The sequence below is a fragment of the Dipodomys merriami genome, unplaced genomic scaffold (genome assembly GCF_024711535.1).
Source record: "Dipodomys merriami isolate MVZ:Mamm:240054 unplaced genomic scaffold, mDipMer1.0.p SCAF_1, whole genome shotgun sequence".
Classification (NCBI taxonomy): domain Eukaryota; kingdom Metazoa; phylum Chordata; class Mammalia; order Rodentia; family Heteromyidae; genus Dipodomys; species Dipodomys merriami.
Window position 1 is genome coordinate 89,523,442 of NW_027202270.1, and position 25,759 is coordinate 89,549,200.

Below are 25,759 nucleotides of genomic sequence, written 5' to 3' on the forward strand. Positions count from 1 at the left end.
AAGGGTTATACCATGGGGGAGGGACATACAAAGCAACAAAGAAATCATCTTATAAATATGTTAGCAAAAATCGCATGAAAGAAAAAACATTTGAATATTTATTTTGGGGTTCATTTCACCTAACATCAACTTATAAGACCTTTTCTGCTTGTCTCAGACATATACTATGTTCTTTGGTCCTGGCTCACTTTACTTAATATAATTTTTTCCAAGTCTTTCCATTTCCTAACAAATGAGGCAATGTCATTTTCTTTCTGATGGAGGCATAGAATTCCATTGTGTATATATACCACATTTTCTTGATCCATTCATCTATTGAGGGGCATCTGGGTTGGTTCCATATCTTAGCTATGGTAAATAATGCTGCAATAAACATAGTTGTGCTGCTATCTTTAGTATGGTCCTGTTTGTGATCATTCGGGTAAATGCTCAAAGGCGGAATTGCTAGGTCATAGGGGAGCTCTATGTGGAGTCTTTTGAGGAACCTCCATACTACTTTTCAAAGTGGTTGCACAAGTTTACATTCCCATCAACAATGCAGTAAGGTTCCATTCTGTCCACATCCCTTCCAGCATCTGTTGTTATTAGAGTTCTTAGTTATAGCCATTATAACTGGGGTGAGATGGTATCTCAATGTTGTTTTAATTGGCATTTCTTTTATGGCTAGGGAGGGTGAGCATTTCTGCATGTGTCTATTGGCCATCCTTCTTTCCTCTTCAAAGAAGTTTCTCTTTAAGTCTTTCGCCCACTTATTTATTGGGCAGTTGTTTCTTTGAGGATTTGTTGTTGGGGGATTTAATTTTTTGAGTTTCAGATATATTTTAGATATGAGACCCTTGTCTGTTGTATGGCTAGTGAAGATCTTCTCCCAATCTGTGGGCTTTCTATTAATTTTGCTAACTATATCCTTTGCCATACAGAAGCTCTGCAGTTTCATGCAATCCCATTTGTCCAACCTTTCTTTGATTTGTTGTGTTTCTGGGTCTCTATTAAGAAAATTTCAGCCTGTGCCAAGGAGACCTATCCTGGAATGTTTTCAGAGTGTCTGCTTTGATTCCAAGGTCTTTGGTCCAGTTGGTGCAGGATGATATATAAGGATTATAAGGATCTAGCTTTAGTTTTCTATAAGTGATTAAGGAATTTTGCCAGCACCATTTACTGAAGAGGCTGTCTTTCTTCCATTCTATTTTTTTTAGCTCCCTTATCAAAGATTAGATGGCTATAGGTCTTTAGGTTCATTTCTGGGTTTTCAATTCTATTCCATTGGTCCTGAGGTCTGTTCTTGTGCCAGTATCAAGCTGTTTTGATTACTATGGCTTTGTAGTAGAGTTTGAAATTTGGTATTGATATTCCTCCAGCACTTTCTGTTAAGGATCATTTTTGCTATTCGGGTCTTTTATTGTTCCGTATGAATTTTTGGATGGCCTCTTCTATTTCCTTGAAGAATGAGGTTGGAATATTAATAGGTATCACATTGAATTTGTAGATAGCCTTGGGAAGTGTTGCCATTTTCACTGTTGATCCTTCCAATCCAGGAACATGGGAGGTTTTGTCACTTTCTAAGTTCTGTTTTGATTTCCTTTTTCAGGTTTTTAAAGTTTTCATTGTAGAGGTCCTTCATTTGTTTGGTTAAATTAATTCCTAGGTATTTTATGAACATTGATGCAAAACTTCTCAACAAAATTTTGGCCAATCAACTTCAACAATTCATCCAAAAAGTCATCCACCACGATCAAACAGGATTCATTTCAGGGATGCAAACTGGTTCAATATATGCAAATCAATTAATATGATTCATCACTTCAACAAGAGAAAGGATAAGAATCACATGGTTAGTAGATACAGAAAAAAGCATTTGAAAAGATCCAACACCCCTTTATGATGAAGGTTCTGGAAAAATTAGGAATCCATGGAACATTCCTCAATACAATAAAGGCTGTATAGGACAAACCTACAGCCAGCCTTATACTTAATGGTGAAAAACTAAAGCCATTGCCTCTTAACTCAGGAACTAGACAAGGATGTCCACTCTCTCCACTTCTCTTCAATCTAGTATTAGAATGCCTAGCTACAGAAATAAGACAAGATGCAGACATAAAGGGGATCCAAATAGGGAAAGAAGAAATAAAACTCTCCCTCTTTGCAGATGACATGATCTTGTACTTAAAAAATCCCACGGACTCCACTCCCAAGGTACTCCAACTGATTCAAAATTTTAGCAAAGTAGCAGGGTATAAAATTAGCCCTCAAAAATCAGTGGCTTTTCTATATGCCAACAATGAGGAAAGCGTGGCTGAAATCAGGAAAGCAACCCCATTTGTAATAGCCCCACAAAAATAAAATACTAGGAAGCTTGATTTTTTTAAAAATTGTATTTGTATGTATATTAATCTATTAAAAAATGTAGAATGCCTACAATGAATGGAAAACTCATGAGATTTAATGACATTGCTGCAACCCACAATATAAAAGAGCATAATTCCTATATGACAAGTTTGTCTGAAACATACCATCCTACCCATAAAATGACCAATAAATACTTAGTCTGAAGGAGACATGGTGATGGAACAGATTGTATACTATTAGTCTTTCATTTCTTTTACAAGAAATTTTATGTCAGTATGTGGACCATTTTACCAGCAGCCTGTTTTACTCTATGAGCACTCTTTAATTCAGTCTTCATTCTCTACAGTTCTCCCTCCAATTCCTGAAGAAGGAATTGCAGTGGTTGGTTGATGCCTGACTTTCATTTTAAGTTCCTCAGTATTTGCAGTAGGACAGCTGAGAGTAAAAAAATCAAAAGAAAACTTCTACTACATTTCATTTAGCTCATTTTAAATTGTGGGGAAAGATCATGGTATTAACTTTATCCCCTAATCATGTTAAAGTGCACTGTTTGGTATTTTTGAGTACCTGACCAATTTTACAAACCTCTTCAGAGTACCATTATTAACTCTGTAAAATCAAAACTGTGCTTCTTTTTATAAGTAAGCGCCATCCCAACCTACTCTACATTCTCCCAGAAAAATCTGAGACTGACTTCTCCATTTTCTCTGTAGTATAGTTCTGTGTCATGTCGGGGCACTGTGATTTAGAAGGTAGAGGAAAAGGAAAGGGATATGTGGACCCTATGTTATATAGGCCTGAGTTTTTTTACTTAAGTCTTTGTCGAATAATTTATTCACAGTCTACCTGTAAAGTCATAAATTTCTTTATCTGAATCTATGGGAAGTGCACCCCAGGAAACAGTCTACAGTTGACTTCCATCCACATTAGAAGCATACTTCAGGCTCAAGTTCCATTGCAGTACTCACAATTTGTCACCTGATCTTGGAGCCAAAGAAACTGTGAAAGAAGATACTGATGTCAGACCATTCTATAGAGATTCAGCAGCTTAAATTACAGCCTTTTTTCCACACTGTGTTACACATTTTCATTTTTCAATGCTTATTCAGGAATATCTGAGTTATTGTTTTGATAGTATACATTTTCTTCAGAAAAGTGGGAGAATAGATTTTTTAATCCCTATGATTTGAAACAATTTTAAAACAGAGGAAATATCATCTTTCAATAGTGATGCCTCAGCCAAAGACCACCCATTCAACTTTTTGTTTCACTTAACAAATATGCATTGGGTACCTGGGAAGTCAGTTGCTGTTCTCTGTGTAGGAAAATAGTACTGAAAACTGAGAATCATTCAATACTAACTTATCCTCTTGTCACTTAATATGATTTCAGCGCAAAATACTTCTATGATATTACAATGGTTAGTACAGTGGCTCACAATTAATACATGAAGATATTTAGTCTTGTGTTAAAATGTTTGAGGCAATGGATGTCTTCTCAGCCACACACACACACACACACACACACACACACACACACACACACACACACACACACACACACACACAACTGGGTTGGTCTTCTAATGTACATTAATATCACTAAAGATCTAAAAATATCATTGCTGTCCCATAGATTGATAGAGAACACTTGAATACTGACTTAAGACTTACTCATAAATGAGGTCAGGAGGAGGACATACTTCTGACTTTGGGAGAAAACCAGGAAAACTTTCATCCCAGTTCAGTCCCTGTCCACCAGAGGGAGCAGCTCTCTAATACAAACTCATTTCCTGTCTGAGCTAAAGGTTTAGACTCATCCATTCTACATCACTTCAACATTTCTTCCTGTGAAGAGTTTAAAGATGAGAACTTCACCAGTCTTAGTGACTGTGATAATCTTAATGTTTGGTAAGTAAAATCAATTTTAAAATTTGGATACTTTCTTCTATAAATTCAGCAAGATATTTATCCATAAATATACTTGAAAGCTTTATTTCCAAAGTGTCACCATTCTCTTTTTCCTCCAGGAAGGACTTGTGGAGACTCTGTGACCCAGAAAGAAGGCCACGTGGCTGTGTCAGAAGGGGCTTCCATGACCATAGACTGCACTTATTCAGCCACAGGGTACCCTTCTCTCTTCTGGTATGTCCAGTATCCTGGAGAAGGTCCCCAGCTCCTCTTTAGAGTCTCTAAGGCCAATGACAAGGGAAGCTATAATGGATTTGAAGCCATGTACAATAGAGAAAACACCTCCTTCCACTTGAAGAAAGCCACAGTCCTAGAGTCAGACTCAGCTGTGTACTACTGTGCTCTGAGTGACACAGTGGCAGAAACCACAGGGGAAGGTGAGCACAAACTGAGTGACAGCAAGGGTCTGGCTGCTGAACTTCTTCTCTGCCATCTGTGTGGTTTCAGTGCAGTCTGATGCATACACCCCTCAACTTCACTGCTGATATAAAGTCATTCAAATGTTAGAGCAGGTGAACAAGAAGTGAACATCACCATGTTCAGCTGTTCATTACTGAATCTGAAACAGGTTCTTATGGTGGTCTAGTAATACCAATGTGAGCCAGGTAAAATTGAAATGGTCTCTGTAGTCATTCCTGCAAAGACCAGCCCCATATCTTGTTCCAGGTCACCTTGGTCCACATTGCTCCATCCTATTGCTTTTTAAGGGGCCACATGTGACAAAGAAAGTGGAATCTGCATGATGGCCCAATAACAGTGCATGGAAGGAGAGGTCACAGAAAAGCCACAGCTCTTTCCCTACTAGGAATTCTTCTTAGAAAAAGAAGAGACAGGAAGAGAAGGAATAAGGAGAAAGAGAACCTTCTCATCGAGAAAAAAAGGACTTCCATCATGTAAAAGAAAGGTTGCTTGGTTAGTAAATCAGAAAGACACAACGCCGATGCTCAAAAGAAAGACAAAAAGTAAAAGTATAATTGCAGAAATAATTAAATTCAAAGTGATGAGTGTCCCTGTGCAGTTCCCCATATCAGCTGGCCTTCTTACAATGCATAGACAAGGTAGCTTAACTTAACCAGTGGAAGGTCAAGCACACGTTTCATTCTTAATACCAAAACCCTATGTAAAGGATAGTAAAGGGTCAGAAATGGTGGCAAATACCTACCATTCCAGAGTGAGTTTCAAGATCAGGCAGAATAAATTTTAATGACAGTCTATCCAAGCAATGTGTGGTGATACAGGCCTGTCACCTCAGCTCTGCATGATGGGTAGGTACTACCCAATATTGTAGTCTGAGCTTAACTCCAGGGAAAAGAGGATGACATCTAAAGATAAATCAAGTATAAAATGGCTGGGAGAGTAGAGACTATCACATAAAAGTCCCTAAATTCAAACTTCAGCATGAGAAAGTTTTTAAAGTAAAAAATTTAGAGTAAGAACTGGAAAGAGCATGAGCCTCTGAAGTGTAAGGCAAAGGCGATGACTGCAGAATAGTGTCTTCTATATCTGTACCTGGGGACCCACTCTGTATTCATATTGCTATGAATTTTTTCATTACTTCACCCAACTATCTCTACATTTATTGTGATGATTCGTTAATGTGATTGTGCAACTTGTAAGTCTAACTTTTCAGTGGGCTGCTATGCTCCACACTCATGGAAGAGTGGCTTTTCAGTTCAAGTTTCAAGTTTGCATCCATATGGGGGCAAAACTTCCTCCTTTGTCTCTTAAAACTCACACGGTTTGGATGAGTTCCGTGCATAATATAGGGGACAAAGTATTTTGCTTGAAACATACTGGCTTAAGTATTAATCTTCTAAAAAGAAACCTCAGGGCTGGGAAGGTGGCTCAGTGGTAGAGCGCTTGCCTTGCATGCATGAGGCCCTGGGTTTGATTCCCCAGCACCACAAAGCAGAAAAAGCCGGAAGTGGTGCTGTGGCTCAAGTGGTAGAGTGCTAGCCTTGAGCTGAAGCGCTAAGGGACAGCGCCCAGGCCCAGAGTTCAGGCCCCATGACCAGAACCCCCCGCCCCAAAAAAAAGAAAGAAAGAAACCTCAAAGTGACATGGGGAATAAATTTACAAAAACCTGGATACAGTAGCATATCCTGGTGGGCACATAAAATCTCATTATCTTCAGCTTTAATAATTTTTTTCTGAATGCCTACTTTGTCCTTTATAACTAAATTATACAGCTCTCTTTTGATTTTGAATACTATATATCTTTCCATTCCCTTTCAACCTCACTGTATATTTCATCTTGTCTTACACTAAGTCCCCATATGTCTATACTTTTCAGATTTACTGATTGTCCATATCACTGAGAAAATAGTGGTAATAAAAAATATTTCATAAGCATGAGTATTTACTCCTTCCCGGCATCCAAGCTCCAGTACTTCTCATTTCCTCTCATTCAATAAGTTCTCAAATCAGGGCTTTGTTGACCCTGAGCACATGTCACCACATCTGACAAACACACACTTGAAAAATAACTGTAGGACTAATGAGTTATTAAAGTACTATTGTCACTACCTGAGCAAAATCACCAGCTATTCACTCATAAAATTTACTATGTAAGTTTTTTGCACAATTCACCTTGTAAAGATTCAGTAGCCAATAGGAAATATAATTTTATACACATGAGCTACTTTACTTGAAGATTTAAATTCATTCTAACCTCTTCCATAGACCTTTTAAGTGAATTATTTCAATTTTTCAAAAATTGCAAGATGTTAAAAACCTACTTTCCTATCAGAAAGCTAAAGCTTAATTTATGTATCTGATGTCAGATAAAGCCAGATTTCAAACTGTGGTCCTCAAATATATGTCTTAATTACCAATCGGCTGTCTTTATATAGACCCTATGGGCTTATATTCTATATGCCATTGTGAGGAGAGAAGAGGAAAATCATCCAAAAGCTTAATGAAAAACCCTAGCTCTGACCCCAAGATGTCTCTGTCTCCACTGTTTCTGGGCTAGTATGTACTGAGTCTGGTCTCTGACTGACCATATTCTTTTCAAATCCTTCTGTTTGACCTTACAGAAAAGAGAAGATGTTGAATTGTCAAATCAGCTTTCAAGACCTCTCTGCAGAATCAGAATGGAGAAATACTTGAGTTCCTCATTAGTGGCTTGTTGGCTTTGTTTTTATGAAAACTTAATGAAAAGGGGTCACCAGGTTGGATGAAGATGCCCACAGAAGTATTTCTTAGATTCTGGGATAAAGGTGAGTATCTTGTGGTGGGAGGAGGCAAAAAATTAGGTACATTATCTACCTTACTAGAGATTCATTATGGACTGTAAAGAAGGTATGCCAATTAGAAAACATTAAGATAATTGGACAACTGAAGTCTTAACTCTCACATTACAGAACTTTCTGAATGGGAGTGAGTGGTCAAACTGACATGGAGTAGAGGCCTGAGTCCCTGACCATCCTGGAGGGAGAGAATTGCACTCTCAGTACAATTACACCATGAGCCCCTTTCACAACCATAAGGTGGCAAAAATGACACAAGGAGAGGCCCTGTTTCCCTAACAAGGATGAATTTCATAGAAAGCAAAAAGTGGAATGGAAGGTACACAGCAACTATGGATGTGGCCACCAAGCACAGTTCCCTGCACATCACAGCCTCCTAGTCAGCCTCCTCCATCGTGGATGCACGATGTTCTTCTACAGCCAGTACATGAACCTGTCCCTGGAGGCTGACAAGGATGCCTACAGGTGGAGCAGGGTTATTGTATTTATGTTGTTTATTGTTTTTATAAAGAAGCTGCTGTTTTTTTCCAGACACAACAGAGTTTGAGAGTGAACCTGGAATTCTATAGTCTAAAATATCCTCAGTCAACACATAAAGTTAACCAGGGTTTCTGTTTCTGTGAGTAAAATCGTCATACTTCATCACAGTTTGAAAGCTCAGTGTAAAGTCCAACTACAGACAGAAGGCTGAATGCAATGTCTTGACCTGACTCTTTCTCCTGATTAGCTACTCAGGCTTTTTCTCCTAGTTGTTCAGCTTCTCAGCAAGCTCACTGTAGAGGGAGAGACCTGCTCCACTAATTTAGTCAGGATCAACATCTTGAACACTCTTCTGTCATATTCTGTAACTGTTCCAGTGAAGGTCTTTTTGCTCCAACAACTTGGCAGTGTGACTGGTAAGTGCAGCCAAGGCTATCCTGGGCTTTTCAGCTGCTGGTATCTAAAAAAAAAAACACTTAAGAGATAAGCAGCCTACATGCAATTGAGAGCACTGTTTGCACAAGCTAGGAACAATTAGAAACATTTAAATATGGTATAAAAATTAAGTAAATACTTTTGTGAAAGGCAAACACCAACTAAAGAAACCACAAAAAACATAAACTGATGTATTAAAAATGATTGTCTTTGGGTGGTAGGACTATGGCTTTTTGTGTGTGCCAATCCTGGGGCTTGAACTCAGGATCTGAGAAGTGTCTCTGAGCTCATTTTGCTAAAGGCTAGTACTCTACCACTTGAACCACAGCTTCACTTTTAACTTTTTGTGGTTAATTGGAGATAAAGGTCTCATCAACTTTCCTACCAAGGTTGATTTTGAATTGTGACCCTCAGCACTGTACCTCCTGAGTTCCTATTATTACAAGCATGAGCCACTGGTTCTTGGCAGGGGAATATGACTTTTTAAATCTTACATATTTAAAGTGATTACATATTCCAATATATTATTCAATCAATTTAATAACATTTTTATTGTATATACAGATTCATTTCTGTAGTTAGTAAATGGATATTTCATGATTGTTTGATACCAGGCCCTGCACAGTTCATTGTAACTAGTCTGGAGATAAGTTGAATGCCAATGCTTCAAAATTATTTCAATACTTTCAAATACTTCAAGGCTGAGCACCAGTGGCTTATCTCTAAAATCCTAGCTACTCATATGGCTGACAAAAGAGGATCACAGTTAGAAGCAAGCCAGGCCAAAAGAAAAATCTAAGAAATTCCATGTCACTTTTATCAGCAAAATGCCAAACTGGAGGCATTACTCAAGTAGTACAGAGACAGTTGTAAGAAAGTTGTCTTAGAGCAAAGGTCCTGAGTGTCATACACACACACACAACAAACACACACACACACACACACACACACACACACACACACACAGAGCAAATTTAAAGGTATGTATCCATCAAATACATCTTTTTTTCAGTTAGGAAATTAAATTAGATTTAAGCTAAATTAGATAGTTCAGATTTCTTCTTTATATTTTTTCTTCTGTATAATTACTAATTCATCAAAAATGCAAATGTCTATATGCATTAAAAGTGGAAGCAACAAGTCCTCTTCTCAGTGTGGTTTCCATTTAAACAGGATGAGCAGCTGTTTGTGTGCAGCAGAGTCCATAACTCATGAAGACCCATAGAGAGCACCTGCCATTCTCAACTGCACATCTCAAAACAGAAACATCTCCAACTTCTACTGATTCCTATAATACCTTGAGAAAGATCTCTGTCTTTGGCCTTAATTCTACCTAACCAGCCAAGAGTAGTAAAGTTAAATTAAATCATTCATTAAAAAGAAGTTCCACAGCCTCCCTCTTGTACATTCATTCACCTCCTTCTGTGCTTTGTGACTCAGTGTTCCCCAAACACCTGAAACCTGAATCCCAGCTCTGCAGTTTTCAGCCTGGCTTTATGGGTGGGAAGGAAAAGTCTTTTGTATTTATTAATGGAGTTTCCTTTATAATATTACCTCAAAAATGATGGTATATCATACCATATTTCTTAGGTGAAGAATCTGAATTTAAGCTGACTTAAATTTCCTTTCATTAGTATTCCATTTCTTAGTGTAAATAGCTCTGGTCTTGGGCCTGTTGCTGACAGGTTGTGTCCACTGCCCCTCCTTTCTCTAAGGAAAAACTCCTTTGAGACTCAGGCTCTCCATAAAGAAAGCCAAATTTTACAAACTATATACCCTGATAGAATTTTATATGTGTCCGATATAAATTAATTTGCTTATTTCCACATTATATTTAGTTATCTGCATGCCAGAGAAAAAAAGCATTAAGGGCATAACCTCTAATTATCACCTTTTTATTTGTGTAGATATGCATTTTTAAATCAATCACATTTATACTGTTTCTAATTATCCATAATTATAGAAAATTATTTAATGAACATACTTAAATAGTACTTTTAAAAATAGGCACAACTACAAGATATGGGAAAATATAAGTATTTTCATGTTAAGTAGTTGTAAGTATTTGTTCATGTTTTATTCTATTCCAGAAACAAATTCAAGTAATTATCCTTGGTAGAGATTTTATAAGTGATTAGATTATAAAGGGTTAAAGGTCATGATTGCAGTGAGTGGATTGTTACAAACTCTCCTACTCCTACTATGTGTGCAGTGGCTCTTAGGCTTCTCACAAGTCATCTTAGTGTGGCAGATGAGTCTTCATTTCATTAACAGAGATTTTTAAAGATGCTTATTCATTTTATCAGAGGTTTATTACAGGTTTATTTTATCAGAGGTATATTATATCCTTTTAAAAAAAGATCCACTTTAAACTTATTTTGGGAAACATAGATTTTTTCATAAGCAATTCAAGGCTTTATTATGGTTGTGAGGGGGATTATCAGCTCTTGGATTTCATGTTTTCAAGCTAATGTGTATTTTTGTTATTATTACACTGGTATTGTCATTAATAATCAAAGACAACTGGGTCAAAGATGAAGAACTTACTCTTGGCACCGCAAATAGCATAAATACTGGTACATTTGCTTCCATTCCCCTTTTTCTTCCATTATGTTCACAGAGGCCCTGGTTTGTACTGGTGGATATATGCCTGTAATAGTATTGTGTCACAGCTGAGGCACTAAGCTTCATGCTTCCTTTTTTAATAGAAATAGGAATAAACATTGCTGTTAGTATCAGAGCAAGACTCATGGTGGACAAACTTCAACAATATCTGCTCCTGGTCCTGCATACTGGTTTGTCCTAAAAATATTTCTCCTGAGTATGGTACTTCACTAGCCACTCTGATTAATCTGAACTAAATATATTCAATTTGTCTCAATAACAGTTAATTAAAGCTATTTATGCAGAATTCTAAGCAGTGAAATAGAAGTAATCTTTTTTAACCAAATTCATTTGTCCCACGATGAGAAATCTATTCAGTTGTGAGAAAGCTCCAGAATATAGATATCTAGTGTCTTATGTGTTCCCCATTGTGGCCTATGAAAGGGAGTTTAGATGAATTTGCTGATTTTTGGTTTAATTGTCAAACTGACTGAAGCCTAAATACGATTCCCAGTTGAAAAATTTCAATGGACTTCACTCAGTAGACACAACATAGTAAGAAGGATAGCTTTGTACTGTTTGTTATTCAAACTAAACTGTATTAATATTGGCATTACATCACTTTGAACCACTGGAATGATGTTACTGAGCATTTGGAATCTCTGTAGACATTCTAAGACTACCCCTGAACTAAGATGTGATGATGTAAGTGTTGGTAAAGGTTTATGGAGAAAAGCTTATGCTGATTCATGCATCTATATTGTAAGCAGAATTGAAAAAGAGAAGCCATGTTCACATTAGCTTCTTGTTCCCAAGGAATGGAGAAGAGATGACAACCCAGGATAGATTGACAGCTGCAGGTGCTGCTTGAGTTCAGCAGGATATACTACTGTTTTGCAGGTCTGTCATTCTTGATCTGGAACACAAACAGAATTATTTCTCATTCTCTTTTCTTTCTGACAGTTCATGTTTTTGCTTGCTAGAAAACAGGGTTGTTACTTTCACTAAAAAAAAAAAGGAACTGATTGCATAATTGTATCTTCTTTATTTCCTGGCTGAGCACCTAGCTCCAACTCAGGCCTTGGAAGAAAACAAAAGAGTCATTTAGCAGGTCACAGGAACCTGACCTGACTTTCCAGGCTCAGCTACACCCAGGGGAAAGCCACCCAGCCCAGGCAGAGAAAACTCTGCCCCCAGAGAAGTGGCTTTCTTTACTGGGTAAACAGAGCCAGAGGCTGCCCCTCCCTACAGCAGCCTAGACAATCAATTGAAATTCAATAAACATAAACCCTGAGAATGGCTCCAGAATGGGTTCTGTGAGTGTCTCAGAAGCTACCCCCTCAGGAAAAAGCTACTATTTGCTGAAAGGCCTCAACTCTACCCAGAAACTAGCCCCATCATAGCATCTCTAAACTAGAGGAAACAGCCATCTCCCTCTTTTGTGATACTCAAAGCAGATCTCCCTCCCACTGAAGTAGCCTGGAAGGAGGAGCACAAAATCCTGGGTAAAGCAGAGCATTTTTCTGCCTGCTCAAACAAACTAACTTAAGAAACCAATCAAGCCTCAGAAAAACCAAACACCATAAGCAGACCAGAGACTCCACCAAAAGACTGGTTACGGACACAGGGGAGATACAGGATCTTCCCATTAGCCCCCCCATAATATTTATTTTATGTGTATATGTATGTGTAAGTTATTAAATCACTTTTAACCTTTTAGTCCTTATTTTTTTAATTCTTTTCATTTTTTCTCTTTCTTTCTTTTTTTCATTACTTTAATTGCTGTTCTGCTCATCCCCAAATATATACCCGTGGTCAATTATTAGACCTTATCCCCATTGTGTACATACTTAATCCAGAAATTTATTACTTAATTCACAACTTCTAAGACTTAACTTCTTTAATACCATTATTATCTCTTTATACCTATATAATTGTCAAGTAACTAATTTTAAGAATTTTTATTTTTTAGTTTTTCATGTCTCCTTTCTATCCTTCCCTCCTCTCATCCTATCCTTTCATTCTCTCAATATCATTTCTTTAAACTTATATAATTTTAAGTGTTTCACTTTTTAAATTTAAATTTTGGTTTTTCCATTTTTTTAATCCCTCTCCTATCATTCTGTCCAATCCATTTCCCTCTCTGAGATTAGGACTTGTTTAAATTCATACTCCTTTTAACTCTCCATATCCCTCTAATCCTATTTATCCCCACATTTCTCCCTAAACCTAATAATTTCTGCTTCGCCAGATTCTTCTTTGCTGTAATTAGCCCATTAATCCATAGTTGTTTGATATTGAGTAGATTGTATCTATTGAACTAGATAGTATCTGCTGTCATTTTGAATGTGAAACTACAGGAATCTGGTTGATGCTTGCCTTAAAATAGTATTCTAGCACAAAATGGGTGTTACTTCATGAAAATAGTATTCTAGCACAAAATGGGTGTTACTTTCATACCAAATGGGCAAAACAAGCCAGAAAAACACAAGAAAAATGGCAAGTCCGGGTAACTCAACTCCTACTCATGATAATCAGATGACAGAACAGTTAATGAATAATCCAGAGGAGAGTTCACAAAAACTCTACAAATACCACTGGTGTACATAGTGAATGAAAAGACTGAAAACCTGCAAAGAACTCAGTGTGAGTGTGATAGGGAGAGAGAAGAGGCAAACCAAAGATTAATACAAGAATCTCGTGAACCTGAGGAAGCTATTCAAAGATTAATACAGGAATTGCATGAGCAGGCTGAGAATAGTCAAAGAGAAACTCAGAAATTGTGTGAGTAGGCTGAGAACAGTCAAAGAGAATTACAGGAATTGTGTGAACATGAGGAAGTTAATCAAAGAATAATACAGGAATTGTGAGAGCAGGATGAGAATAGAAAAACATCAATAGAGGCATTTATGGAATCCATAAACAGACAGGTGAAAGAATTTAGGGAGACCCCAAAGGTAATGCTGAATGGAGCCCGACAGAAGGAATGGGAGTCCAAGGAAACCATAACCAATCAATAAGTTATTTGAGAATAAAAACTGGACACCAAATTAAGAAAGTAAAGAAGTTCATACAAGATCTAAAACAAAGCTCCAACAAAGAATTGAAGCCATCAAAGCTGACCAATTAGAAGGAAATGAAATAAAAAAACAAAGTGGAAAGTATTGACAGTAGGTTAGAACATGCAGAAGATGAAATCTTGGGAATTGAAGACAGCCTAGATCTTATAGAGAAAGAACACACAACAGAAGGCTTAAAATGAGGATAATAGCTGTAGAGGAGCACCTAGAGATAGAAGTTAATGGTCTAGAAAATTTGTTTAACAGGATCCTAGCAGAGAACTTCCCAAACATACAAAAAGATAGGCCTATTTAGATTCAAGAAGCTTTCAGATCCCCAAATAGACCAGACCAGAACAGATCATCCCACCTTCACATTATAATCTGTACAGGATCAATTCAGACCACAGAAAGATCCTTAAAGCTGTCAAGGAGAAAAAAATCAAATACCTATAAAGGGAAACCAATTAGAATCACCTCAGATTTCTCAGCAGAGACAATTAAAGGAAGAAGAGCCTGGAATCATGTATGCCACTACCTAAAGACAAACAACTATCAAGCAATGATACTGTACCCAGCTAAACCGAAGGTCAAATAAAAATCTTCCATAGCAAAGAGAAACAGAAACAATATATCTCCACCAAAACAGCCTTACAAAAGATACTTACAGATGTCCTATGCATAGAAAACCAACAAGACCACGATAAAGGCAAAAAAATTGCACCCAAACTGAGAATCCAAGAACCATAGGAAGAACTCAGTTGTCACAGCCACCAAAAGGTGGATAACATGGAAGGAAGTACCAAACACCTCTCAGTCATAACTCCCAACATTAACAGACATAACTCTCCAATTAAGCGACTTAAACTGTATAGTTGGATTAAAAAGCAAGATCCTTTTATCAGCTGCCTTCAGGAGTAACAACTTGCCCATAAAAACAAACATATTCTGAAAGTGAAAGGCTGGAACAAACTCTACCAAGCAAATGACCTCCCTAAACAGGTGCGAGTTGTAGACTTTAAATTAAAATTACTGAGAAGAGGTAAAGAAGGTCGCTACATACTAATTAAGGGATCTCTCCTTCAGGAAGGTATTACAATTCTAAATCTCTACTCGCCAAACAACGGAGCACCCAAATTTATCCAAGAAACACTACTTTCCCTCAAATCTCACATAGATCAAATGACATTAATTGTTGGGGACTTTAACACACCACGATCCCAATTACATAGATCAAATCAGGAAAAACTTGAAAGAAAAAACGCAGATCTAAACAGCTGCATAGAACAACTAGATTAAACAGACATCCACCGAATATTTCACCCAGCAGCACCTGGAACATTTTCCAAAACAGACCACATTTTAGGTCACAAAGCAAACTTGTCCAAGTTGAGAAACATTGAAGTTATATTGCATTCTCTCAGACCACAAGGGAATAAAATTAGAACTCAACACCAAAAGCCACCAAAGAAAGTCCTGTAACACATCGAGGCTGAACAACGTACTGTTGAATCACCAATGGGTCATGGAAGAGATTAGAAAGGAAATTCAAATATTCATGGCATTCAACAAAAATGGACACACAAATTACCAGCTCCTCTGGGACACAACAAAGGCAGTACTCAGAGGCAAGTTTATAGCTCTGAGTTCCTACATCAACAAATTGGAGAGATCTGAAATCAACAGTTTAATGAGACATCTGAACTTCCTTGAAAAAGAGCAGCAAGGAAAATCTCAATCCAGTAGATTCAAAGAAATAATTAAAATTGAATCAGAATTAAATGAATTAGAATTCAAAGAAAACATAGAAAGAATCAACAAAACAAAGATTTGTTTCTTAGAAAAAATTAACCAATTTGACAGACCCTTAGCAAATCTTATCAGACAAAGAAGAGAACAGACCTAAATAAATAGATTGAGAGATGAGAACGGAAACATCACAACAGAAACAAACAAGATTCAGAATATTATCAGGGAATAATTCTCAAACCTTTATGCTAATAAGTATGAGAACTGGCAGAAATGGACCTTTTCCTAGCAAATGTCAACAACTAAACCAAGATGAGTTAAACCATCTTAACAGGCCCATATCAAGCATTGAAATAGAAACAGCAATAAGAGACGTCTCATCAAAGAAAAGCGTAGGACCAGATGGATTTACAGTGGAATTGTACAAGGCCTTCAAAGCAGAGCTCACACCAATACTACTCAAATTTTCAATGAAATTGATAGAGAAAGTTCACTACCAAACTCATTCTATGAAGCCATCATAACACTCATCCCCAAACCAGGCAGAGGCTCATCAAAGAAAGAGAACTAGAGACTCATTTCTTTGACGAACATTGATGCAAAATTCTCAACACAATTTTGGCCAATCGACTTCAACAATTTATCCAAAAAATGATATACCACGAACAAACAACATTCATTTCAGGGATGAAAAGCTGGTTCAATATACACAAATCAATTAATATAATTCATCACATCAACAAAAGCAAGATTAAGAACCACGTCGTTATCTCAATAGATGCAGAAAAAGCATTTTACAAGATCCAACACCCCTTAATGATAAAGGTTCTGGAAAAATTAGGAATTCATGGAACATTCCTCAATACTATAAAGGCAGTATATGACAAACTTACAGCCAGCATTATACTTAATGGTGAAAAACTAAAGCCATTTCCTCTTCACTCAGGAACGAGACAAGGATGTCCACTCTCTCCACTTGTCTTCAATCTAGTATCAGAATGCATAGCTACAGCAATAAGACAAAATGCAAACATAAAGGGGATCCAAAGAGGGAAGAATGAAGTAAAACTCTCCCTCTTTGCAGATGACATGATCTTGTATTTAAAGATTCCTACAGACTCCATTCCCAAATTACTCAAGCTGATTCAAACTTTTGGCAAAGTAGCAGGGTATACAATTAACCCTCCAAAATCAATGGCTTTTCTGTATGCCAACAATGAGAAAAGCATGGTTGAAATCAGGAAAGCAAAGCAGTGTGTAATATCTTCACAAAAATTAAAATACCTAGGAATTAACCAAAGAAGTGAAGGACCTCTATGATAAAAATTTTAAAACCTGAAAAAGGAAATCAAAACAGAACTTAGAAAGTGGAAAAAAAACCTCCCATGCTCCTGGATTGGAAGGATCAACATAGTGAAAATGGCAATACTTCCCAAGGCCATCTACAAATTCAATGTGATACCTATCAATATTACAACCTCATTCTTCAAGGAAATAGAAGAGGCAGTCCAAAAATTCATATGGAACAATAAAAGACCCCGAATAGAAAAACGCTTATTCACAGAAAGAACAGTGGTGGAGGAATATCAATACCAAATTTCAAACTCTACTAAAAAGCCATAGTAATCTAAACAGCTTGGTACTGCCACAAGAACATACCTGAGGACCAATGGAATAGAATTTAAAACCCAGAAATGAACCCACAAACCTATAGCTATCTAATCATTGATAAGGGAGCTAAAAAAGTAGAATGGAAGAAAGACAGCCTCTTCAGTAAATGATTCAGGCAAAATTGGTTAATAACTTGTAGAACACCAAAGCTAGATCCTTATATATCACTCTGCACCAGAATCAACTCCAAATGAATCAAAGACCTCAGAGTCAAAGCAGATACTCTGAAAACATTACAGGACGTAATAGGAGAAACCCTAGGTCTCCTTGGCACAGGCCAAAATTTTCTTAATAGAGACCCAGAAACACAACAAATCAAAGAAAGGTTGAGTTGTATGAAATTGCAGAGCTTCAGCATAGCAAAACACATAGCTAGCAAGATCAAAAAGCAAACAAACAAATGAATAAACACGAATTGGCAGAAGATATTCACTGGCCAACAATGGACAAGGGTCTCATATCTAAAATATACCTGGAACTCAAAAAATTAAATCCATCAACAACAAATCCTCAAAGAACAACTCAATAATTAAGTGGGCTAAAGACTTACAGAGAAACTTCTCTGAAGAGGAAAGAAGGATGAACCATAGACACATGCAGAAATTGCTCAAGGGCTGCTCTCTGTTAATAAACAAGTTTTCTACCTGCAAAAAAAAAGAAAGACTTCCCAAGGCTATCTACAAATTCAACGCAATACCTATCAAAATTCCAACCTCATTCTTCAAGGAAATAGAAGAGGCAGTCCCAAAATTCATATGGAACAATAAAAGACCCCGAATACCAAAAACTGTCCTCAACGGAAAGAATACTGCTGAAGGAATAATAATACCAAATTTCAAAGATTGATACAGGAATTGCATGAGCAGGTTGAGAACAGTCAAAGAGAACTACAGGAATTGCGTGAATGTGAGGAAGCTAATCAAGCAGTAATACAGGATTGCGAGAGCAAATGAGAATAGACAAAGATCACTAAAAGCATTCATGGAATCCATAAACGGACAGCTGAAAGAAGTGAGGGAGACGTTTGTTAGGAAATGGAAAGACTTGGAAAAAATTATATTAAGTGAAGTAAGCCAAGCCCAAAGAAACATTGGTCCAATGGTGTCCCTCATTTTCAATAGTTAGTATATGTATGAGTCAAGCAGAAAAGGTCAGATAAGGTGATGATAGGAAAATGAACCCTAAGATATGTATTTAAATGTTTTTTTCTTTCATGCATTTGTTTCTAATGCATTTATATGATTATTTCTTTGTTGCTTTGTATGTCCCTCCCCCACAGTATATCCCCTGCTTTCACTGTATTTGATGTCGGTATAATTTGTGGAGGGGAAGGTGAAAAACAAGTCGTTTAAATAAGGATACAGGTGAGCCTGTTGCAACAATGAGAAGTACAAGTTGTCATGTCAAAAACAAACGTTACAGCTTTTGTGGGGGGGTGAGGGGAGGATTGGGGGGGGAGGCTTGGAAGGGATGGGAAGGGGAAACAAAGGAGGAGGCTACAATGCTTGATAAGAAATGTACTCATTATCTTGCCCATGTAATTGTAACCCCTCTGTACAGTTTTTTCACAATAAAAAAAATTTTTTTAAAGTCAAGGAGACCACAAAGGGAATGCTGACAGAAGACATGCGAGTCCAAGGAAACCATAACCAATCAACTAAGTGAATTGAGAATAAACACTGAACACCCAATTAAGGAAGTAAAGAAGTTCATACAAGATCTAAAACAAAGTTCCAACGAAGAATTTGAAGCCATCAAAGCCAACAAATTAGTAGGAAAAGAAATAAAAAACAAAGTAGAAAGTCTTGACAGTAGGTTAAACCATGCAGAAGATCGAATCTCGAGGATTGAAGACAGCCTAGATATTATAGAGAAAGAACATACAACTACCCAAGACAAATCCAAGAAATATGACAGATCTATTCAACATTTGGAAGACACCATCAGTAGGCCTAATCTGAAGATAATGGGTGTAGAGGAGCACGTAGAGACAGAAGTTAATGTCTAGGAAATTTGTTTAACAGGATCCTAGCAGAGAACTTCCCAAACATACAAAAAGATAGGCCTATTCAGATACAAAAAGCTTTTAGAACCCCAAATAGACCAGACCAGAATAGGACATCCCACCCTGTCACATTATAATCTGCACAGGATCAATTCAGACCAAGGAAAAGATCCTTAAAGCTGTCAAAAAGAAAAGATCAATCACCTATAAAGGAAAACCAATTAGAATCACCTCAGATTTCTCAGCAGAGAGAATCAAAGCAAGAAGAGCCTGGAATGATGTATGCCATGCCCTAAAGACCAACAACTATCAACCAAGAATACTGTACCCAGCTAAACTATCCTTCATAACCAATATATCTCCACCAAACCAGCCCTACAAAAGATACTTAAAGATGTCCTACACATAGAAAACCCACAAGAGCACAATAAAGGCCAAGAAACCACACCCAAATTGAGAATACAAGAACCAAAGGAAGAACCCAGTTGCCACAGCCCCAGGAAAATGGATAACATGGCAGGAACTCCCAAACACCTCTCAGTCATAAATCTCAACATAAACAAACTTAACTCTCCAATTAAGTGACATAGACTGTCTAGTTGGATTAAAAAGCACTATCTTTATATCTACTGCCTTTAGGAGTCACACCTTGCCCATAAAAACAAACATATTTTGAAAGTCAAAGGCTGGAACAAAATCTACCAAGAAAATGGCCCCCATAAACAGGTGGGAGTTGCAATCCTAATATCAGATACAATAGAATTCATATTAAAATTCATGATAAAAGATAAAGAAGGTTGCTACATACTAATTAGGGGATCTCTCCTTCAGGAGTATATTACAATTCTAAATATCTGTTTGCCAAACAAGGGAGTACCCAAATTTATCCAAGAAACACTACTTTCCCTCAAATCTCACATAGATAAAAAAAATCATTAATTGTTGGGGATTTTAACATACCACTATCCCAACTACATAGATCAACTCAGCAAAAACTCAACAAAGAAACCACAGATCTGAACAACTAGATAGAACAATTAGATTTAAGAGAGAGCTACCAAATATTTACCCAGCATCATCAGAATACACGTTTTTCTCAGCAGAACAAGGAGCATTTTCCAAAATAGACCACATTTTAGGTCACAAAGCAAACTTATCCAAATTCATAAACATTGAAGTTATACCTTGCATTCTCTCAAGGGAATAAAATTAGAACTCAACACCAAAAGCTATCAAAGAAAGTCCTGTAACACATGAAAGTTGAACAACACACTGTTGAATCACCAGTGGGTCATGGAAGAGATTAGAAACAAAATTCAAATATTCAACAAAAATTAACACACAAATTACCAGCTCCTCTGGAACACAGCAAAGGCATTACTCAGAGGAAAGTTTATAGCTCTAAGTTCCTACATCAACAAATTAGAGAGATCTGAAACCAACAATTTAGAGACATCTAACCTCTTTGATAAAGAGCAGCAAGAAAAATGCCAAGCCAGTACATGGAAAGAAATAATTAAAAGTAAATCAGAATTAAACGATTTAGAATCCCCCCAGAAAAAACCATAGAAAGAAATCAACAAAACAAAGAGTTGGTTCTTCAAATAAATTAACAAAATAGAGTGACCCTTAGCAAATATTATCAGAAAAAGAAGAGAACACACCCAAATAAATAAACTCAGAGATGAGAATGGAAACATCACCAAAGAAACAACCAAGATTCAGAACATTATAAGGGAATACTTCTCAAACATTTATGCTAATAAGTTTGAGAACTTGGCAGAAATGAACCTTTTCTTAGCACATATTGACATGCCAAAACTAAACCAAGATGAGTTAAACCATCTTAACAGGCCCATATCAAGCATTGAAATAGAAACAGCAATAAGAGACCTCCCGTCTAAGAAAAGCCCAGGACCAGATGGTTTTACAGCAGATTTCTACAAGGCCTTCAAACTACAGTGCACACCAATATTCCTCCAACTCAACAATGATATTGAAAGAGAAAGTTTACTACCAAACTCATTCTATGAAGCCATCATCACCCTCACCCCAAAACCAGGCAGCGACTCATCAAGGAAAGAGAACTATAGACCCATTTCTTTGATGAACATCAATGAAAAACTTCTCAACAAAATTTTGGCCAATCGACTTCAACAATTCATCCAAACAATCATACACCACGATCAAACAGGATTCATTTCAAGGATGCAAAGCAGGTTCAATATACACAAATCAATTAATATTATTCATCACATTAACAGGAGCAAGGATAAGAACCACATGGTTATCTCAATAGATACAGAAAAAGCACTTGACAAGATCCAACACCCCTTTAGGATGAAGGTTCTGGAAAAATTAGGAATCCATGGAACATTCCTCAATACAATAAAGACTGTATATAACAACCCAACAGCCAGCATTATACTTAATGGTGAAAAACTAAAGCCTTTTCCTCTTAACTCAGGAATGAGAGAAGGATTTCCACTCCCTCCACTGCTCTTCAATCTAGTATTAGAATGCCTAGCTACAGCAATAAGACAAGATGCAAACATAAAAGAGATTCAAATAGGGAAAGATGAACTAAAACTCTCCCTCTTTGATGATGACATGATCTTGTATTTAAAGAATCCTACGGACCCCACTCCCAAATTACTCAATCTGATTCAAAACTTTGGCAAAGTAGCAGGGTATAAAATTAACCCTCCAAAATCAATGGCATTTTTGTATGCCAACAATGAGAAAAGCCTGGCTGAAATCAGGAAAGCAACTCCATTCATAATAGCCCCACAAAAAATAAAATACCTGCAAGTTGTCATGTCGAAATGAACTTTACAACTTTGGTGGGGGGGGATTGGGTGTGGGGGTGAGGGGAAAGCTGGGAAGGAATGTGAAGGGTAAACTAATGAGGAGGCTGCAATGCTTGATAAGAAATGAACTCATTATCTTGCCCATGTAATTGTAACCCCTCTGTAAGGTATGTTCACAAAAAATAAAAATAAAATAAAATAAAATAAATAATAAAATAAAATAAAATACCTAGGAATTAAGTAACCAAAAAAGTGAAGGACTTTTATGATGAAACCTTTAAAAACCTGAAAAAGGAAATAAAAACAGAACTTACAAAGTGGCAAAACCTCCCATGCTCCTGGATTGGAAGCATCAACATCGTGAAAATGGCAATACTTCCCAAGGCTATCTACAAATTCAATGTGATACCTATCAATATTCCTACCTCATTCTTCAAGGAAATATAAGAGGCAATCCAAAAATTCATATGGAACAATAAAAGACCCAAAATAGCAAAAATGATCCATAACAGAAAGAATATTCCTGGAGGAATATCAATACAAAATTTCAAACTCTACTACAAAGCCATAGTAATAAAAGCAGCTTGATACTGGCACAATAACAGACTTCAGGACCAATGGAATAGAATCGAAACCCAGAAATGAATCTACAGACCTATAGCCATCTAATCTTCGATAAGAGAGCTAAATAAAAAATAGGATGGAAGGAAGAAAGCCTCTTCAGTAAATAGTGCTGGCAAAATTGTTTAATCACCTGTAGAAAACTAAAGCTACATCAACGCCAAATGGACCAAAGACCTCGGAGTCAAAGCAAACACTCTGAAAACATTGCAGGACGGAATAGGAGAAATCCTAGGTCTCCTTGGCTCAGGCCGAAATTTTCTTAATAGAGACCCAGAAACACAACAAATCAAAGAAAGGTTGGACAAATGGGATTGCATGAAGTTGCAGAGCTTCTGCATGGCAAAGGACATAGCTGGCAAGATCAATAGAAAGTCCACGGATTGGGAGAAGATCTTCACTAGCCATACAACAGACAAGGGTCTCATATCTAAATATACCTGGAACTCAAAAAATTAAATCCCCCAACAACAAATCCTCAAAGAAACTACTGCCCAATAAATAAGTGGGCTAAAGAGTTACAGAGAAACGTATCTGAAGATGAAAGGATGGCCAACATACACATGAAGAAATGCTCAACCTCTCTAGCCATAAAAGAAATGCAAATCAAAATAACATTGAGATACCACCTCTCCCCAGTTAGAATGGCTGTAATCAAGAACTCTAATAACAACAGATGCTGGAGGGAAAGTGGACAGAAGGGAACCTTACTGCATTGTTGGTGGGAGTATAAACTTGTTCAACCACTTTGGAAAGTAGTATGGAGGTTCCTCGAAAGACTCCACATAGAGCTCCCTTATGACCCAGCAATCCCACTTTTGGGCATTTAACCAAATGATCACAAGCAGGACCATACTAAATATACCAGCACATCTATGTTTATTGCAGTATTGTTTACCATAGCTAAGATATGGAACCAACCCAGATGGGCCTCAGTAGATGAATGGATCAAGAAAATGTGGTATATATACACAATGGAATTCTATGCCTCCATCAGAAAGAATGACATTGCCCCATTTGTTAGGAAATGGAAAGACTTGGAAAAAATTGTATAAAGTGAAGTAAGCCAGGGCCAAAGAAATATAGGTCCCATGGTTTCCCTTATTTTCAATAACTAGTATATGTCTGCGACAAACAGAAACTGTCAGACAAGTTGATGTTAGGCGAAATAAACCCCAAGATAAGGATTCAAATTTTTTTTTCTCTCTTGTGATTGTTTCTAACATATTTATGTGATTATTTCTTTGATGCTTGTATGTATCTCCCCAGGGTATAAGCTCTGCTCTCACTGTATTTGATGTTGATATAATTTGTGGAGGGGAAGGGCAAAACAAACTGTTTAAATAGGGTTACAGGTGGACCCATTACAACAATGAGATGTACAAGTCGTTATGTCGAAAAACGAACTTTACATCTTTGGGGGGGACGGGGATAGCGGGTGGGAGGTTGGAAGGGGAAGGGATGGGAAGAGGAAACAAAGGAGGAGGCAACAATGCTTGTTAAGAAGTGTACTCACTATTTTTCCCATGTAATTGTAATTCCTCTGTATGGTATTTTCACAATTAAAAAAAGGTTTAAATAAATAATAGTAGCACACATTCACACTATGGGTTTCTGCTGCCCATGTAAAGAGTAGTCTTGAACTCAAAGCACAGTGTTTGGCTCATACCTGTCAGGATTTCCTTGGAGGACAAATGCAAAGGACATGAGCCAGAATTCCACCAGGGCAGAGAAATGGCTACGTAAAGTAGCTTATCTCAAATGATTTTATTAGAATGGTTCCACAGTGTGTTTGAACAGTCATGAGAAAGAATCTTCAAATGTGGGGTAAGTGAATTGACATTACTCAGTTTGGGGAGAAAAGGAGAAAAAGACAAATGAACAGAGCCTGAGACCTTTGTGTCACTGTCAAACATGCAGTAGCAATTCTAGAAGAGGGGAGGAAGCAATTGAGGTAAAATAGAAGAAATAAAGAAACAGTGACCAAACTTGGTACAACATATGAATATACACATCCATAAATCTCAATATGTACCAAGAAAATAAAACCAAACAAATCTAGATTGTGTCATATTGTAAACTGTTGAAGATAGGAACAAAGTAAAATCTTGGAAGTAGTGAGAGAGAAACCACATGCAAGGGATTCTTTTTTCTTCTTCTTTCTTTTTTTTTTTTTTTGTCAATCCTGGGGCTTGAATTCTGGGCCTGGGCACTGTCTCTGGGCACTGTCTCCTTTTGCTCAAGGCTAGAGCTCTATCACTTGAGCCACAGCACCACTTCTGGTTTTCTGATGGTGTATTGGAGATAAGAGTCTCATGGACTTTCCTGCCATGGCTGGCTTCAAACCATGATCCTCAGATCTTGTCATCCTGAGCAATACATGAGGATTACAGGTCTGACCCACCAGCTAGAAAGGATTCTTAATATTACCAACCATCAGTCAATCATCAAAAATCATGGAAATCAGAGACAGTGGAATGATTATCTAAACTGCTAAAAAGAAAAACAAACAAACAAAAAATAAAACAATCACTGCCACCAAAAATAAAAATGTATTTAAAAAAACACTGAGCCAGTGATTCTATACATTGGAACTAATTTTTTCACAAATAAAAGAGAAATTGAGACATTTGAAGACTTAAACAAGGCTTAGGATATTAATCATTGGAGATCTTCCCTACAAGAAATTGACATCAAATGAAGCTGAGCACTAAGTTGGAGCCATCAAAAGTAGGAAAAACAGATCCTTGTCACATAG